The 19,984-nt window shown below is 38.4% G+C and overlaps 1 protein-coding gene across 1 annotated transcript in view; it reads right to left on the bottom strand.

Annotated features, from left to right (window-relative positions):
* The window catches only part of LOC124168443 (leucine-rich repeat and immunoglobulin-like domain containing-NOGO receptor-interacting protein 4), a 939,647-nt gene extending 920,033 nt beyond the window's left edge, over nucleotides 1-19,614 (bottom strand). The window contains exon 1 of the mRNA XM_046546685.1: nucleotides 19,563-19,614. The gene's annotated coding sequence lies outside the window, so the exon portion shown is untranslated. The remainder of the gene's footprint in view (nucleotides 1-19,562) is intronic.
* Nucleotides 19,615-19,984: the final 370 nt, after the last annotated feature.

Below are 19,984 nucleotides of genomic sequence, written 5' to 3'. Positions count from 1 at the left end.
GTCCTAGGGAAAATGATTGGTGCTGAAAGTGCACACGGCTCCTAGAAGCCGACCGGGGCCTTTGGTGAGTGGTCGAAAATGCGATTCTTAAATGTCAAAGATGCACGTAGGCAGACATGGACTATCTGACCTGTTGCAATACCGAGAGAAATTCATCCAACCCACGGAAAAGCCTCATATTCCTCATGTGCAGGAGGATGAGAGAAAAATCACTGCTTGACTAGTACATCAACGACAATTTTTACTTATTTTTTTGCCTTCATCCATAAAATTCCTTGTCTGTCCAAGCTTCGCCAAAAAGTCACCACCTAGATTTGAGGATATTATTGCCGATATATATTTTAATTGTCAATTTTTGTCATATATATATATTCATTTTAGTACATATTCATTCTTACTGAGGTTGAGAAAGAAGTTAGTGCTTCGAAAGCTTCCGAGTTTATTTTCCCGTGTGAGTATTTATTTTTTGTGTTTCTATGATTATTGATATTTTCTTTAACTATATATGGTTGCCAGTTTTTGTGAGTGTCACATTTTTATGTGTTTTTCTGTGCTTTTTTAACTGTCAAATATGATGAAGGTTTTAAATAAACTGAAACGTTGGTTAACAACTTTTTTGCATTATGTATATATAACCTATACTCCAAGAATTATTTAATCATTGATTAAATGAGGTCCAGATAAGAGGAAAAAGAAAATCTGATATTATTGTCATTGAAAATCGGGCAGTTCGCATTTCATCAACTCGCTGCGAGATAAACCCGGGGGCAATAGGAAAATCCCTGCTTCTGCTGATAGTGACACTAACAGGTGCTTGTGAATACACTAGTTGACAAAGGCCTGTCTGAATGTGAGCGCACTCGAGGCTACCAGCATAATACTAGGGCATGGCTAAATTAGTCTCATTTTCTGAAGGCTTCATCATCACTGATTTTATTCCCATTTGAAAACTGTAAAATTTCAACGGACGAAAAAATATTTTTTTTGAATTTTGATGTAAATAAAACGCATACTTCAATAGAAATTGCATGCGTAATTTTTTGTATTTTAATAAAATTTCTACAATAAAACAAGAAATATAGAACCGAAATGGAAATGAAATCAGTAGGGAAAAAAAGCTACGCGGCTTTATCTTGTGCGATATATCTATATCATCCTTTGAAAAACTACTAATTTAGGGTATCATCAAAAGCTTACGCTATTAAGGAACGTTCGACACTGTGAAGGATGAGGAAAAAGTATCATTTGGCTTTTTCATCAACGATGATTATTCACAATAATTTTTGTTTTCATCTATATCTTTTGTGTTTGCAGATTTCCCAAGAGTTACCAACTGGATTTGAGGACTTAATTATCATTGAAAATCGTACAGACCCTTATCAAAGACACGACCACTCCCACACTTTTTTGGCGGAATCCAAACCCCTTCTCGCCGCGTCAATGACAGGAGACGGAGGAGAAGCAGGAGACGAAAGAGGTTATTTGAGGTCCTGGGCTGGAGGGAGGGAGCCTCTCTCCTGGAGCTGGAATCCGCGGCATTCGCGATGAAGGGACTCCCTCCCTCGCCTCGTAGCAAGGCGTAATCAAGACGCGCGCTTTCAGGGCCGTCACGGAACGCTAGAAGGAATTCAGGGCCTCGATGGACGAGATACGGTCTTGGTCTCTTTTTTTCGAAGGGTGAAATGGAGAAAGAGGGATAAGGCTAGACGTCGTCTGCTGCGAAGGCTGCATGGATTCCTCGTTAACACAAGTCCAAGGACCATATCCGTAATAAACACGCTCAAACTTTACTTAATTGATATTATTACGGTAGAGCGCCTCGGTAAAAGTAACAAGAATTATATGAAACTGTGTCAAATAATGAAATTAATGTCACATGTACTTTGAAATACGCACTTTAAATGATCCAAAGAGAGGTCATTCTTGCCGCTTAGGATTTCCACATCATTGGAGAGGATCACTGAGAAGTGAAAAAGCGCCTGATAAAAATACCATTATGGCAGTAGCAGTTTATTCACTTTATAACCTTTTAAAAACAAATACCTTGAATCCATGCATTAATCACTTTTTCTTTATCGGTATTAATCAATATGACATCACGAAGGCTTCTTCATCAGAGGTATAACCTCAGTGGGGGTGAGAAAGAAAAATAAAGGTGTTTTAAAAATCGACTGAACGCATTCCACGCTTTGACCGATATTTACCCGATATTAATCTCGTGTCGACACTCGATATGACATTGAGAAAGCCTTTTCCTAAGAGCTTTCGCAGGCTGAGGCATTACGAAAGACTCTTCCCAAAAGGTATAGCCCCAGGGAGGGGTAAGCAAGGATAAAGACAGGTTTTTAAAAAAACGAACTGCCCTTGAGTCTAGGCTTTGACCTATATTTACTCGATATCAATCTCGTATCGACACTCGATATGGCATCTTGAAAGCCTCTCTCTTAGAGCTATAGCTTCTCGGAGGGTGGGCGAGGGTGAGAGGTTTTCTGAAACCAACTATTCTTAGTCTACACGTTGACCGACATTTACTCGTTTTTAATTTCGCATCGACACTCGATATGGCATTGAGAAAGCCTTTTCCTAAGTGCCTTCAGAGGGTGAGGCATTACGAAAGACTCTTCCCAAAAGGTTTAGCCTCTGGGAGGGGTAAACAAGGATAAAGAAAGGTTTTTAAAAAACGAACTGTCCTTGAGTCTACGCTTTGACCGATATTTACTCGATATCAATCTCGTATCGACACTCGATATGGCATCTCGAAGCCTCTATCTCAGAGCTATAGCCTCTGGGATGGCTGGCGAGGGTGAAGAGAGGTTTTTAAAAGGGAGGTTAGTTCGGGTGGTGAGAAGGAATAGGAGGAGGCGGTTGGCCCATCTCCCGAGAGTTATGGTCGTGGAGATAAGAAGGCGGAGGGGAGTGGGGGGAGGTTAACCAACCAAGATGGAGGCCGGAGATTTATTCTTAAGAGGAGTGAGGGGGTGAAGGAAATTATCTTCCACGGGGGACTCCTCAGAGGGTGTGGTGTGGGTTGGGTTTTGAGCGTCCGGAACCCACTCCGCCATTTAAAACCTTCCCATCATGCTCCGCAAGGGGGTTGGATAGTGCGGGCACGAAAATTAATTCAATGGAGAAAGAAGAAGTTAAAAGAGGGGAGGTTTTTATGTAAATGGGAGGCCCTGACATTAGATGCGAGAGGAAGATATCGGGAGATTGATTGAGCCGTTCCGCCGCAAGGGCGGCGCTGCTGACGGTGGGAGGGGCCAACGGCGAAGAGTTTTATCGGCACTGACCGACAAAGCCTTTCCCCTTTCCATGCTAAAAGCGCGCCCGTGTTGAAATTTATCACGTTTGAAGGAAGAGCAGGTGAATTTTGACACTAATAGGTAAGTTTCCACCACATTTGCTTGATATCAAATTAAGAATACATAAGAATAGGGAGGTTTCCTATTATTTTTTTACTGTCTAAATCGAAAGATTATTACACCTGGAGTGCGTACTTCACACTTTTCAATTTGTAAATGGCAGTATCAATTTTTCGCGATTTAAACTCTTCAAGCAAGCGGAAACGCGACGGCTAAGTATGAATTCTGGGAAAACCCCGTGTGACGTAATTCTGGTTCCCTCTGCTGCCCTGTGTGGTGACCTTGGGGCGAGACTTTGAGCGACGCTACGATAGAGGCTGCTAGCAGGTAGCGCTTGGCTTAAATAAGGATTATTACTACTCTATCATATGAAGGAAACTTTACGATCTTAGACAATTTTAATAGGTGATTATTAAGAAATGTTACCCCCTGCTATGTGCCTCATGCATAAATTGGTATTGTCAGATGATGTAAAACTCCTATCTACTCGTATAGAAACTAGGTCCCCATAACGTCACGTGGAGTGGCATCGCATGGGCGCCAATATTGCCTTTTTCAAATGAGGTTAAATTTGACCTTTAACTTTCGTCTGAACTGGGATTCCTAAAATCAAATAATTTATGTATTATGAATGTACTAATGGTGGGTAACGAATTGCAATCAATACCTTTCGTTTACTTTGATGAAGGCTACTACCCTATTCATTTCAGTGGCTCCCAGCCTAATTCGCCCAACATCTGGGTAACGCTGTCTCTACCCCCAAAGCGGTTTTAAGGAGGATCTTATGTGAAAACCAAAAAATTTGTACCACCATTTTACCATGATTCTCTGATATTTCTGCACATTTTTCTAAGTTTATTGCATATCAATGTTCAAACGATGCAAAAGCCCATGTGCTGTTTTTTGTGATCAGAAACAGTTTAATAACTCACTAGATTATTTTTATGGTTGCAAAACTTGGATGACAAACAGGAAGGAAGAAAGAAGATTTGTTAATTTACAAAAGAATGTCCTCAGTAAGATCAAAGGTCCCACACCAAATATGGACAATAAAGAGCAATAAGGAGAATAAGTATTTGTATCGATATCATGCATGACTTTGCGACACGATATGGTTAGTATTACATAACGGTTAGTTCAAAAATACATAGAAAATCGATAGGAAAATATTTGCTATGCCGTCTTTGGATGAATTATGGCAATAACCTCAGGTACGACACAGTAAAATATTAGTAAAAATTAAAATGAGGTAATGTTCTATGGCAGTATTCGCGTTGGGTCATATTGGCCCGACTGAATGTTTGAGATGATATTTTAAATAAAATCGTCCGAATCGTCCGAAAAATATCGTCCGAAATTGGAATTTTTCGTTTTGATCTGACGAGACCGTGAGCGTATCATATTTTTTCGCTTTTGACCTGACCATTTATTCCGTTCTACCTTATATAAGTCTGTTTTTATAGCGGGATAACTTCTTAAAATGTTGTGAAACTCAATGCATTTCCCTCTTTATATAAAATTCATTTTTCCATGTATGTACTCTGCATAAGTACCGTTTTCTATGCATCGGCCATGGTTTATGCAATGTTTATTGTGCATTTATCTGCAAATTTAACAATAAATATGTATAAATCTTATTCTAAAAACTAACTTACTGTTAGTGAGAAGCAGTAAAATTAAAACTAAATATATTCCTAGAAACGTTTATAAATGGCAATTAGCTCCACTCGGGTAACAATGACACGACGCGACGCGACTAGTTGCGTCAGTTTTGGAGTGCGACGTATTAGGGGTTAAAAACACCTTTTCCATTTTTTCTTTGAGAAGGCGAAGTTCTACAAACTAATAATAAATGCGTTAAAAATTTAAATGCATCCTACATACACTTATAACAAGCCGAAGAAAGAGCATGCGAAAAAAACTGAATGAAAAATTCATCAATTCGCTCTTGCATGGATGGCCTAGTCTGGGATAACTTGTATGATTAAGCGCATAACTCAGTAAAACCCACATCGTTAGCATTGTTACTTCAAATGAATCGAAAATAGAGATACTGCCATGGGGCACACGATAATTTATCCCAGAAAATTCATGAATACAGCGGAGCGGAGAAGATAAGAAAGCCAAAACGACTTTTAATTACTCCTTTGTGTTCCGCAGATTGGAGAATGTACCCAGCAGTCGGATTTTGGAAGCGTCCTCAATTTCTCAGAGAGAGAAATATCGCTTCGGGTGGAGCTTAAAAATGTTTAAACGTTAAATGGGATGGCAATTTATTGTGAGGAATATGTCTGCGAAGTGGGCGGGGCGTGGAAGAGACAAAAACGGTGATGCATTGGATCAAGATCGGGCGCCGCCGCAGAAAATGCCATCAATTTTTGCCGCTGATAAATTTGATCGGTCTAACCGGGCGAAAAAATAAACAATGTGTACGTAATGTTGTGTGCGCGGGAGGAACGACGAGTCACCGCGATGCGATGGCATAAATTCTTCCAGCGACAACCAAGCGCCCACGGTCTACGAAATCCAAGGCGAGGGTCAAGCGAAAATGCCACGTGGCCCCTGCAAAATTGCGTCGTGTAAAGCGGTGAATTGCTGGAACACATGCGAGAATGCTTGGACGTGAGATGGTAAAATAGCCCCTGTTGTAATTTCGTTCATGCATTCGCGCAATTCCTCGTCATTTTAGAAATCAATGCAGCTCTAACCTGCGCAATTCCGTGCCCCGTGTAAAACGGCCTATAGTACATACATTCACGAGAGAATTTTAAATTGACTCGTGGATTAATTCGGTCGAAAAGGAATCTTTCAAAACAAATCCGTTAAGACAGGTTGCAAAATGGAGAAATAGAATGAGATGGAGGTTAGATGACAGCGGAAATATGATAGCGTAGTAAGTGACATTCTATTTGACAAAACCTCCCGACTGCTACTAAATTTTACTCAATGTGACAAAGGTATTCCTAGAGGGACTCTACTCAGTGACTTTTTATTAGGATGGCAACTAAGGTCGCGCCGTTTTTTTGTATTTTTACATCTATATTCCATTAAATATTTGTGAAAAATGTTTCAAGTCATTCGAAAGAGAATATTTTCATCTACCAGAATCTTTATTTTGTTTTTTTTTTAAGATGTAAATTTCTGTTACTTTTCATATCATTAAAATGGAATGTCAAGTTAACTGTGGAGGAATTAGCTTACGCCATCCCGGTCATAGGCGACAGGAATATGTATATGTTCCCTTGTGCGATTTATCTTCAATGGAAGTTTGGGAAGGTGGGCTTAATATTCGTGATGGGTCGGTCGTACGCGACCGATATGTGTGAACGTGATCTTTTGAGTGATTGATTGATGAACCGGATCACTCCGACGAACAACACTATTTTTCTGGCCGTTCGCCACTGATTTCGCTCGGCAATAATTAGCGACATATATTGGTCGTAAGCATTTGGACACGAATATGGTAGTCGATCATTCGTGACCGAAGTGTATGGTTGTCATTCACAATCGACGTCAGTATTCGCCTTTCGTGATCGAGAAAAAATTACCAGTCATTCACAGGGACTAATTTCATAGTTTAATTTAGAAAATATCATAGGAGCAAATTAATTTTAATTATATTCTAATTCGCTATCAAATATCTTTTAGAAATTTCTAAGTTAGGCATAATTTCATTTTTTGGTGCCAAAAACATGAAAAAAGAGCAGTGACCGACACAGGAAGAGTCCTTCAGCGCTCGTGATTGTCTTAGTCAGTGACCGATGATTGATCATTTGCGATTGACTCATTTAAGTGAATGGTGAACGGTGAACGACATTACTAAAACGACCGACTACTGCAATGCATCACTACGTACACCGTGTGACTCAACCCCACTGTTCACACTTATAATTAAAAGGAATTATAGTTTCATTCCCGGGGTGAAACATTTCACGAACCCACCACCCTTACACCTTTCTTTCCAGAATGAACAGAATCCCCTCCCTAAAATCCATCCCCCTCCCTCCAACCAGTACACCCGTAGCGTAGCCAAGAGGGCTTACGGGGGAACCGTAAACATAAAATATATAAAAACACAATTATTTTCCTTCAAAATAGAAAACAAAATACTGAAAAGTCAGGAATTTATGAATCATTTTCTTTGACAAATGAAGTTTTTCGATTATGAAAAGTGCTAAAATTAGGTAGTTTAAAACCCTTTACTTTGCACCCTGCTTTTAAACAATTCTCCCCCCTGGTTTTGGACCCCCCTGAACGAAATTCCTGGCTACGTCCCTGCCGTACACAGGCCAGGAGGCTTTAGTTTTTTCAAGTTTGTGCCTAATGATGACGGAGAGGCATCGATAATAGTACTGCCACATAAAAACCATTGGTTGAAAAAAAATGCTTCTATCATAATTTCATTATGATGTTCTTTCACAAGATTTTGCCTGAAAATCCGTTCCACAAACCCGTTCCCTCTTCCTAGATTGATTAATAAGTTTTATCTGTCGTCCACAAAGCTCATTAACTCCAATGAATGAATGATATCATTTCCTATCTGGTCATTTATTTCAAATCCAGGCTGAAGGGCTCTAATAACACGCTTATCACAGCGATAAATTATAACGATCCTACTATCATAACTGCATATATACCTCCACATTAAGTTACTCTCTATGAGTCAGTCCTATGCCCCAATAAGAGACTTTTGGACTTTTTAATGGAAAAAAAGAGAATATAATATGACTTATTATCAACAATTCTAATAGGAATAGAAAATAAATATAGTAGATAAATACCCTTTTGGTATAAAAAAGAGATAAAATATTTATAAACAAAGGAAGAAACATATAAATAATTCTATACTCCATTTGAGAAGGATTTCTGTAACTCATGTAAGGATAAATTGCTTAATATGAGTCGGAAGTTGTTAGTTATAAGTTTCCTTTTCCACGTAAACCACTCTAAACACCCACAACTCAAAGAACTGCGCAAAAAATAATTAAATCTGAAAACTCCGCGGGTGTAATGAGTCACTTGGCCTACCAGCGCAGCTAACACACCCGACATCACTGAACTCATGGAATGCTTAGCATGGATGAGAGTCACTCGGTTGTTAAAATAAAATTGAACTCTTAATCCTCAATAAAAGCGATTTACAATCTCAAAATCAACAGTGGGAGGCACTTTGCAGGGCTTTAAACACAGTCTACAATAAATAAACTATAATTAGTTAAAATGCCCATTTTCCCCATTCGTTTCTGGCGAAGAGCTAGTTTTCCGATGTTAGTGTAGCGGCCGTGGGCAGGGAAGAAAGGAAAACTAATAAACGAAAAAGAAGCGATATTTCAAGAAAAGACGTAAGTTGGGGCAGCTAACCTGGAGGGTTGGATGGATAGAAGGCCCTGTGGGGCTATGAGCACGGCCCATTAGAGACATTTCCGGCGCCCATGCAGCTTCAGTCACGTGAGTGAGGGCGATGGAAGATCCTATGGAAACGGTGATCGATACTGCGAAGTGTGGGAGTCAATTATTGCGGGGAGAATGGAAGGATAGAGGGGGCGTGAAGCGGCGAGGGATGTCCGCTTGCAAAGAAGACTATTGTGGGAGAAACCAAGGGAACGGAAGGAAGGTATTTTGATGGACGATGAAAGACGATGCAAGGATATCGGACCGGAAATGTGGCACTAAAACCCCGATCAATATGAACCTTCTGGTGCTAATATATAAAAAATGTATGTGAAAGCGAAGCTAGTGCAAGAGCACATCCGTGGACTGCTTTATGAAAAGAAATGACTGAGAAAGTGACACTCAAAAATATAATATTTCTTTATCAAATCTTGAATGATATGAGTTCGAGTTTACTCATACAAGTAATGAGAGAAAATTTGATTGGATATTCAATAGAGCGGATCGGTTTCTTTCAAATCGATATGGCCCAATGACTTCTTTATAGCCACTCGAGAGGCCTCTTCATAGACCGTAGGCTCCTTTCCTGCATTGTCGGGATGTGAAAAGAATTTCATCAATTCTCTAAAAGTTGGTAACATCGTTTTTTTCAACGCCGACGAGGCGCCAAATAAGAGACAAGTCGTCTCACTACGAATCCTTTTTTACATTCCACCATCTTCCGATTTGTATTATCAAAGATGAACACCCTCCTAGAAGCACTCGCGGGATGAATTTAGCTGTATTCGAGGCGTGGGAGGGGGAGAAGCGATCGGGGAGGGGACGGGATCGGCCTGTCGCTCTTGTATCCGCGACACTGCGTGGGCGTTGGAATATTTTCTTCGCGGACGCGGACTCAAATTAGGCATTTTGTGGCTAAACGATGGCAAATACGTCAAAATGCACGAAAGTTTGGCCAAGGTCTCAAGTCTTTCAGGCCTTATGTTTGATCGGTCCCACAACTTTTTTCATGGGGCCAGATCGATTTGAAAAAAATCGATTTTTCCGTTCCGCCCTAATATTCCATCCTCCAGGTTCATATATTCACCAAACATAAATTAGTTCATTCCAACATCACATTTACCTTCAATTTAAACAGCATTTACATCGTCATTATACAAGTAATCCCATAAAAGATACTTGATTTCTAATTAACGAAACGCGGACTTAGCGGTATCAATGCCTCTTCCTATATTACAAAGGGATTGCACCGAGATTACTGTGCGATTTTAAGCGAATGCATAGTCAATTCAATTCACCTACCTACTTTGACTTCAAATAGAAGTATTCGTTTTCTAATTGCCCTAGAGGTAGACGTGTAAAGACTCACTTTAGTCGTGAATATTTCGTCACACCGCACTCCATGCCAATTTAAGGCCAAAATTAAAAGCATTCCTTAATTTTACGTAGTAGATTCGTAAGGCCAAGAATCGAGTTGGGTGTTTACTCAAATATCTGAATTCTTACCAACAGTTATTTCCATTGAATTGTACACAATATATAATACTTATTTTAAGGTGCTCTTTTCAATGTGGTGAAACTCATGCATAACAGATTCCCTTACAATTTCCAAATTTTACTAAACAAATTCCTTACAATGCAATGAGCATTATTTGCAGTAAATGTATTTTCGAGTGTGAAATAACTAGAATTAAAAATGCAATACAGTAACAAAACATATCGTAACGAAATTTTTTTTATAGAAGTAGAAAAATGGTAGTTCTGCAGTACATGATGCAATATTTAAAAACAGCAATATTTTGAAAGTAGTATAGCCACAGCTAAAAAACCGTTAGTGTAAGCAACATTTAAAATAAGGATTGAAGTTAAGTTGAATGGGTATATTTTGTTTTTTTCCATGAAATGAACTTCACTTCGCTTCCCATCATAACTTTCAGACATGCCTACAGTTATAAATCCTTTACTGCCCGTGGCTGACTGACAAGTGGAAGCGAAGCTTGTGCAAGAGAACATCCGTGGACTGTTTAATGAAAAGACATGTAAGTCAGATCCATCCAATCCAATGTGGGGTAAGAGGGGTTAACATTCCAGCAGTAGTAGGGGTCGGAAAAAATTACCATTCTATCTGGTGTAAATTGGATACCCAAGGGTGGGGGCTATAGCCTCCTTAGCCACCGCACATAGATCCGCCACTGCTCACTGCTATGATATAAACACTGCGATTGACTAGTTTTGATACATAGTATCAGAGAGATAGTACCATGTGTAATATTTCAAATCCAGCCGCGGTGAAGTATATATGATTGGCCATAAGAAAAAATATCTCTCGACTGGGAATCTAACCACGGTCATTCCTGGCCACTACGCAGTCGTTATGCTATCCAGGTTCCTTGATTCCTAATTAAGAATGTTTCTCATGGCAATACATACGTAGTATCATGTTCCAGTGTGATAGACCAACATTCAAAAATGCAAAAGAGTATGGAAGTTCATCGTTGTGAAATAGTTTTATAAAAGTAGAAAAATGGTCGTTCGCTAGTACACGATGACTTATCTAAAAACAGCCATTATTTATAATTAGCATAGCCTCAACTAAATAACATATAATTCCAGCTACATTTAAATTAAGGCTTGAAGTCAAGTTGAATGTGTCATTATATCGTGTTCATTCCACTAGATGAAATTCACTTCGCCTTGCATCCGAACTTTCAGGCTTACCTACAGTTATATTTCCTTCACTGCTTGAATATAAAACTGCATGAATCAAAACTTTATCGCAAATAACTAAAATCGTATTAGCATTCTTTGGAGAGCGTACTCGATCGATCCGTTTGAGGTCCAATACAGTCCTCCAAAGTTGTCAGCCAGGAATTCGGTGAGATTCCTGCGCGGCATTTGTTGTTTTATTTGGTCCCAGATACTCAAAGGGCTTAGCCCGTAAGTAAACGCGGACTTGGAAGTGGGTCGAAGCTGCTTCCGTGTATCTCTCCGCTTTGTGGAAGAGCATTTCCCGAATTCCTCGAACTTCTACAGTCATTCTTAAAGAAAGAAGACATCAACGTGAAGGAGTACTTCCCACAGACAAAAGTCCGGTCTTCTGGTATTCCCTTTTTAAAAGCAAATCGAGGTTATTTAGAATGGCAGCAGCAACATCTCGGCTTGTGGACCAGACTACACAAGAGGAAATCGGAAACTCCCTTCCGTGGTTTGCCGACAACGGCGCCCTATACTCGAGAATACACACAAATGACTCATTCCATGACAGACGAAACTCGCTTATATGTTATATAAATACATGTACATGTTTGCATTATACGCATAAATAGCATGCAGATTTTACACTTGTGTATGTTTATTTTTTGTATCATCATTTTTGTGGCCTCTCTAGGCATTTATTATATTTATCGCCAATAGTGCCTTTCCAGAGTTATAAATTTATTTGTTAATACTACTTTATTCATTCACACGATGCCTTTAGCGCAAGCATGCTAATAAATTGATTGGTAGGGAAAAAAGGGATAGGAAAATATAGTATAAAAGACGCGGATAACATTGCTGTGTAACTGGAAAAAGCCAGAAATCAGAGGCTAAAAATTAGGAAATAATTTTAAATTTAAATGGTATTATATTTCTATCCCTTTCCTTCCTTACCTAGGAAAATATTTGTCTATTTATTTACATATTTGCACACTTACAGAGCAAATACTGGAGAAAAATGGATCATAAGCAAATGGAATTGCCAACGGAAGAGATTTTGTGAATTAATGCCATCACCTTATTCACCCAGAGTTGAAATGGTTTCCAATAAACATGTCATTAAATTTATGTTCAATCGAAGAAATCACAAAAGTTCTCAAACCCATTATTCAGTACACATTAGTTCATTTTAATTAATTTAAAGACAGTCGCTTTCGAAAGGCTTTAAACAGATAATTAGTTGCAGTTGAAAAGGGAATTTTCATCACTTTCCTAACGTTTAGAAAGGAAAGAGAGTGGAATATCTTTCTTGAATAATATTAATCTCTTTCAAAATACCAAACAAACAACCCTTATAGCTTCGACCCATCACCGCTATATCTTAGAGCGCGGGTATAACCAAACGTGTAAGTAGCAAACAAATTATGATAAAGATAAATATTTTTTGGGTTGTAAGTATTTTACGAGTATTTATACCTATCCTAGTATTTAATGTGAGATATAAATACTAAGGTAAAAAACTCTTTTCCCGTATAATAGCAAAATTTCAACCCAGGCACCCTTGGTTTCTTCCCTAGCCAACTATCTCCCAGCTTCATGCGTATAAGAAGCGTCAACGATTTATCATTTTGCCAGCTTAAGAATCGGTCCCCGTGTTTTTTTGCTTTTGCTAATTCGCCATATATGAGCGATATCGCTGCGAATTTTTTTTGCGTCTTGGCGGGAAAGACTTTTTTTCATCGTCGGCCGACACGCTATTTTTCAAGCCATATTTCCGAGACTTGATCCGGAATTCTCTTCCGCTATCTCTCGCTATTTCCACTTTATTCTTCTTAAAGCCTATTTTGCACTCCGAGTACTAAATGGTAGTTATGTACATGATACAAATGATAAGTGCTTAAATATAATTAAATAATTGTATTGGTTCAAGCTAAGCAATCTCCAAGCATAGCTTTAATTGGTTTATTATGCAACTCAACAAAAAATGTAAAATATAAGAAGTATGCAGTATTAAAAAAAAGGCACCTATCAGAACTTCATGCTCTCTACACTAAAAAAATAAGAAGGTGTAGCTATGAAATTAACTAGCCATGATAAATCACTGTAATATATTGTGTACATATATATTGCTTCAAATTACATATGGGTAACGTTATAGTTGAGAATATATTTCATACCATATCCCTGAAATATTTTAACAGATATTTCCATGGTTTGAGAGGATTGCTTCAAAATGTGAAATATGATTGTTCCTTAGTTCACGAAAGGCGCACAATTTTCACCTGAATTTATAAAGAAGATCTTTAAAGCACACGACAGTGAAGAAGGAAAAATGACGCCTCAGATGTATTTGCAACGCATCATCCTGCCATCTTCAGGATATTGCGAATCGAAATATTCCTACGAACTCATATTGGCGATTTCCCGATACCTGCCAAGGACATTCCTTGTTATATTATCATCTACCCAGAAAGTAACTCTCTTTATGAGACCGCAATTTCTCATTGCAAAATGAAGGATAGCGCATAGATAGGACACCGTTAAGAATTTTTCATGAGGCGCTAGCTTCAAAGCTACGAAAAAAATCCCATTTTTATTTGTTTCCCATGTATGGTACGTGGAGGAGAGGTCAAACCATCCTACTCCAAAGGTAATATTTATCTACTCTGATATTAATGTAATAACTGTATAACACGCAACAATAAAAATTCACTTGCAATTTAAATATTTCTCTCTATAATAACTCAAATGAATTATGCCGAAGCTTTTGCAGAATGCTTACTAATTAAAAAAAACTTGGTTAAGATAAAAATGTATTGCATACTATCGAGCCGGAATATTGATGAAATCAAAACTAAAACCTTGTCGTAATGGTCCCCATAGTTGTCAGTGCCACAAGCAATCCATGTGTAACCGATCCATCACTTTTTAATCCGACCAAGTGTTCAGGACGCATAGGGAAAAATAAAAAAATAAATAAAATTGACAAAGCAAAATAGAAAAAAATAATTTATTTATTAATATTCCAACGCGTCAGCGCAACACCTAATTGATTAATAAGCACGATATTATGCTAGATAAAGACGAGAAACAGTAAATGAACTATGAAAAATAGGCAATGCTTATCTAAACAAGCTCATTATCCATGTAATTGAGAAAAATGAGGACCAAGAAATTGGTAAAAAAATTTCACCTATTTAAATCTACGCCGGCAACATAAGACAGATGTTCTTCTTGCGGCATTTACAATTTATTTATGCGGGATTAAGATGCACATCCATACTTCGCTAAGTAAACATTTTATATAAATACCCTATTAGTTGAAAATAGGAATAGTATTCCACATGTTGCAATTCTCTGCATAACTGTATGATTCAAGGATTGGGTTGGTGAAGTGGATGGAGTGCTGGCTAGAAAATTCCAGCGTTGGTAGGAACTTTTCATAGGCTTTCCGAGGGAAGGCCTGATTGAGTACTTTATGAAGGCCACCTAAAGTACAGCACTCCGTCCGTCAGATGGGACGTTAAGCCGTGGTCCTCTTGGTGCCTTTCTATACTAGGATGCTAATGATGAAGGATTTCACCGACGCTAGAGCAATAACTAAATGAAAAACATTGCAAAGATCTATTGCATAATTAAAAAAAGTTGTTGGTGTAGGTACCAATTAGGTGTAATTTTTCACAATTCCTTGGCTTTCATCTTTCACGTGAAATAGATAATGAAATTGATTAATCGAGGCACCGGAATAGCGAAATCTCAGAGTCCAGTTGGACCAAATGGAAGTAGTAACCACACACTGTAGGCATAGCTTGTACGTTTCATTACAATGATGTCTTGGAATATAGTTGAAATATAATGCAATTAAAATTTCTTTTCCTGAAAATTTTGTTGCCACAGCACAATTTATTCACGAAAATACATTCCACTAACAGTAACAAATCGAGACAAATGCGCTTCTGGTGCACAAGGCAATTTATTTACCGTCTTCTGAATTTATGACCAGGGAAGAGGAGGTTGCAACGAAGATGAGAAACAAGCCATGTCCCCTTGTCCCCAAACTAAGGGGTTGGTTTGCTCCTGTGCAAGAAAGGGGGGGTTCTAATGGAAATGAGCATTTTCTTGCCACTTCCTTCCTTCCTGACCCCTCCTACCTCCTTCCCCTCCTCCTCAACGGGTCTCCAAGCAACATTCGGGGCCCCTTGTTGGCGAGGCTCGACTCGGAAACGCACTCTGATTCCTTACAGAAGACCAGAGTTTCCGCCCAAGTGGGTGGGGAAAGAAAACACAGACGGAGACAGAGCAGCTTCCGGGCGAAGCGAGACGTCTGACCGCTAGATATTCGGAGCAAAATGCCATATCACTCCTATCTTTCTCACGGGATTGAAAACCACTGTTGACTGAATTCGGACGACCACGGCGCGGTTGAATAAACCTCATAGACATAGTCAGTAAACTAGCAGACCACCCGGCAATGTTCGGGAAGGGGAGTACCCAGAGAAGGGGGAAACTTGGATTTCATGATCATATAGTATTTTTATGTTTTCCCCTTTGAGATAGTCAAGATGTGTGCCTACCCGCCATGTTGTCCAACCTCAGAAGTTGTATGGCGTGACCTAACAATCGGTAATAATCAAGGAGATTGTGTATTCGAGTGCATTTTCAGCGTACCCCTGTTTTCACTGTTGGGTATTTTATGAGTTATAAGAATCTATAGTTGCGGTGTCCTGGTGGAGTAAACGTGCTACTGTGAAGATAAAGATTGATAGAAACTTTTTAATCACATCTCAAAATACTTAGAATACTAACCAACATTGAAAATAGGGGCAAGTGTGCAGAAAATGCACACGAAATAATAATGAAATTTGACATAAATCGAAACAATGATAAATTTGCGAGTAATTTCTACCACTTAGTCTTCCCGCAAACTATATCTTCACGGGAAAACTAAATTTTTGCGGTGCGTAGCCAATGACAACCAAAATAGTTAAGGAAACAAAATTTCCTCGTGGAGCACAAGTTGCGCCACAAAAGTTGTCCTAAAACTTTCGAAAATGACTGTACATTTTTAGTAATTTGAGTTTTCGAGGGTCTCCTGCCCCTAATTATTCGACAACTGAACAATATACCATTTTATATAATTGGATACCCTAATGGGGGCTATAGCCTTCCCTAACACCTCCCTGGATCCGCCATAAGTCAATCTGCATACCTCCCCGCAAGCCGCCTCAAAAGGCGTGGGGTGCTACGACATCAGTCACAAAGAGATAATTATCATATCAAGTGAGCATTATAATTAAGAAGTGTTAAGTATAAATGAGTATCGTATTATAAGTAATAAGCAAAATGACGAATCTTACGACGAGCTTTTGGGTCTCCAACCAGTTACAAGGGTAAAGCTATTCCGAAATTTAGAGCGCGTAGCTTACCATAGTCTTCAGGGTATAGATGTTGACACATTGTTAAAACGTCGGACGAAATCAATTCCCGGGCACGGTGGGAAACTCGAAAACTCTTCCAACTATGAACTATCCTGGAGATAAATAGGTTCTTCGAAGTAATGAAAACTATTTCTTGACCTTGGAATTAAAGTATATATTTTGTTATTTTTGGAGTTCGGTCAGTTAATTAAAAAAAACAGCCAATATTCTTGCTGACATTTCTAAGACTACATTTTTTCATCATCAAATTATAAGGTTCTTTGTAGTAATGGTAAATATATCTTGACCTTTGTGAAATATATTTTTTTGGAGTTAGTTAAGTGAGCGAGTTAAGAAGCAGCCAATACTCATGCTGATGTTTCGAAGAGTTCATTTTTGCGTCATCACAGCAAGAGAGGTGGTATACGTTGATACACAACTGCACCAATAATAACTAGAAGACCAGGGTGACAGTCTTCGGGCGAATTCCAAAGCAAGTGTATCTTCTTAGTACACACATAGGTCATGCACTAACTGAAGTCCGTCATCGTGACGAACAAAGGAACCAGGGCGTACCTAACGGTCGTAAACCGATGCTGCCGTCAACGAAATACAAAAGAAACCATTAACTCAAGCGCTGCAAAGTGCTAAAGTCTACCTTATAGTTAATGAAACAGATATATGGATAATAAAATGTCTAGGAGAAGAAATGTATTAACGAAAAGTTTTTATTCTCCTTCGATCCGTAACATTGTATGCGTTAAAAACAAAACGGCTACATAAATCTATCTTATATTTAATTTTGAAACAATATATCAAATATGCGTGAAGTTCACCTAAAACAACTTATCTCCAGCCAAAAATTTGAACGCGTTCGCATTCATATACCAAGTTTATCAGTCGATAATGAAGGGACGGGTTTTATACTTTGGTCCATTTCAGAACATTTATTGGAGAAAAGGAGAGAACACTACTTTTAAAAACTGACTTTCTTCCTTTCGCACACAGAAGAAATATGTTTCATGGCAATGATTTTGAACGAATTTTTTTAGATAAAAACGAGCGTAAAAGTACGAAATCCCGTTAAAAGAGATGAGGCTTGAAGTCATTGAACGTAGTGGAATTGGATTTCATTCTAGTATTAAGCATACTTGACTTTTGGAAATTCCACGAAGTATGGAAAATTCATCCATTTGCTTAGTTAGCCGTGAAGTTTTCCTGAGGATTTCATCATAGATATTCCGTTTTGGTGTAATGTGCGATAAGAATGTGTTTCATCGTCTCGAAAATATGTGGTAACTTTGATGCACGCTTGTTTCCTCTTTATTTGGGGTTGCTTTGTTTTATTGAAGCCTAATGCAAGCATTCATTTAAGGAAACTACTTCGTTCCTACCACACAGCTTTCAATAACCAAGAGAAAATATATGGCGTTACAAAGTACCTTTTCTCGGCCATATTTCCCACCAAATTCGCTCTCACATTACAAAGAGCGAGTATCAAGTGTGTTTTTATCAACCTAAATTCGAAGGGAAAATGCTTCATCGCTTAAAAGACCCAGTGAGTGGATTAGATGGAAGTGGAGTATGCGTGCTTCGCTGTGGTGAGTGCGATGGAGTGAATGTGTGAGGCAGCAGACGAGGAGAATATTATAAACCCGAAAGAGGAAGCCCTAACTCAGTGAGTATCAAAGCGAGTGCAAATCATATTTTACTAAGAATCTTTTAATCTTATTGAGACTGGTCATTGGAATGGTTTTAACCCGAAAGTTTAATCCATGCATACGATGGAATTAGTTCCTCAAATCATTTAGAATTCGTTACAATTTAAAGACAGTTGATTTTACCTTATGTGTATATTTTAAATGATGTGTGAAAATATTGAAAGAAACACTAGCGATTTTCCACGATGATAAACTTTCATTCTCAACATAGGTATTGATGTCACTACATTATAAAATGGTTCATTCCTTGGAATAGTTCCTTCAAAAAGGAACCGTTTCGTATCTTGAAGATGATGTAGTGACGTCACATAGGTCGGGAATGAAAGTTTATAATCTTGAAAAATTTCAAGTGCTTCTTTCAATGTGGAAAAGTTCCACTGTATCGCGCTTAGTTCTTGTGATTTTACCAGATGTGTGACAATTTTTAAATCTTCCCAGATTTTTTCAACCGTTTCAATATCTTACTTGTGCCTTAATGACAATTTTGCCCCCACTGATATCCACCCTACTTCCTTTCACCCTACCTCGCCTCTTCCCACAAACCAGTCTCTATCCTAATTCTTCCTCTCTCTCGCCTATAGACTTTCCCCAACTATTTACGAAAATATAACATGGAAAAGCCGAATTGCGCGATATATATATACTAGTTACCCCTCCCCGCTTCCTTGAAAACGATTTATTGTTTCTTATATCAATCGGGGTAATTATGAAGCTGTATGAAAAGCACAAAGTAGTTATATTTAACGTGTTTTGGTCACCCATGAGTGAGCCTTCTAATACCCAACTTCATGCAGGTTGTCCCTACAACCATTCAGCACTGATATTGAGATCAAAGAACTTCTATAAATCTCACCAATTACGGAAACGAGTGAGTAAACGTTTGGCAGATGTTGCTTTACGTCAACGCAAAGTTTTAGTACATTGGAATATGAGCCGAAGCATTGCAAAGACATAGCAAACGTCTCTTGACTTACCTAAAGAAGACAGATGGCTCATTCTCCGCGGAAGAAGATAACAAACACCGTGCTTCAAACCCTGAAAAAAAATAACAGAAACTTAGATATCTATGAGAAACGGACGCAATAATGCATATAGTGCTACATTATCAATATTAAGACTCGTCATTGACTTCCTAAAAGCAAACTCATTTCATTCAAAAAGTTTTTTTTTGTTAAAAAAATTAAATTTACTGACTTAAAAAAATTATATCGAGTATTTGCTTTCAAGCAATTGCCTTTAAAAGCACGTACTTCAACCTCATGTGGGGAAAATTCCCTGATCTTTAGTATCCACTATGATAAATAAAATGCATAGAAATGAGAAATGTTACGTACATGATCATGAAAAGTGAAATTAAGATTACTCAAAAACTCCTGAGCATTAGCATCAAAAACAA

This window comes from Ischnura elegans, chromosome 11, assembly GCF_921293095.1.
Source record: "Ischnura elegans chromosome 11, ioIscEleg1.1, whole genome shotgun sequence".
In the NCBI taxonomy this organism is placed as follows: domain Eukaryota; kingdom Metazoa; phylum Arthropoda; class Insecta; order Odonata; family Coenagrionidae; genus Ischnura; species Ischnura elegans.
Note: the sequence above shows the minus strand (reverse complement) of the source record. Positions and strands in the feature narration are given on the sequence as shown.